The sequence below is a fragment of the Phalaenopsis equestris genome, unplaced genomic scaffold (assembly GCF_001263595.1).
Source record: "Phalaenopsis equestris unplaced genomic scaffold, ASM126359v1 Scaffold000002, whole genome shotgun sequence".
Lineage (NCBI taxonomy): Eukaryota > Viridiplantae > Streptophyta > Magnoliopsida > Asparagales > Orchidaceae > Phalaenopsis > Phalaenopsis equestris.
In genome coordinates this window covers 13631484-13631819 of record NW_018164444.1, presented here as the reverse complement: position 1 = coordinate 13631819, position 336 = coordinate 13631484, and the positions used below count along the sequence as shown (strand labels likewise).

The window sequence follows — 336 nt, the reverse complement described above, 5'->3', positions numbered from 1 at the left end:
ATATATATATGTATACATCTATATATATACATATAGATATCTAAACTAGTCAGACATAAATATTGAACTAGTCATATAGATACAAATATTGAACTAGTCATAAATATTGAACTAGTCATATATATAGTCATTTACATACATCCCACTATATATATACATATAGATATCTAAACTAGTCAGACATAAATATTGAACTAGTCATATAGATACAAATATTGAACTAGTCATAAATATTGAACTAGTCATATATATAGTCATTTACATACATCCCACTATATATATACATATAGATATCTAAACTAGTCATATAGATATCTCCATATATATAGATGTATA

At 22.3% G+C, this 336-nt stretch overlaps 1 protein-coding gene across 1 annotated transcript in view; it reads right to left on the bottom strand.

Annotated features, from left to right (window-relative positions):
• The window catches only part of LOC110020936 (calcium-dependent protein kinase 26-like), a 16047-nt gene that overhangs the window by 4252 nt on the left and 11459 nt on the right, over positions 1 to 336 (bottom strand). The window lies entirely within an intron of this gene.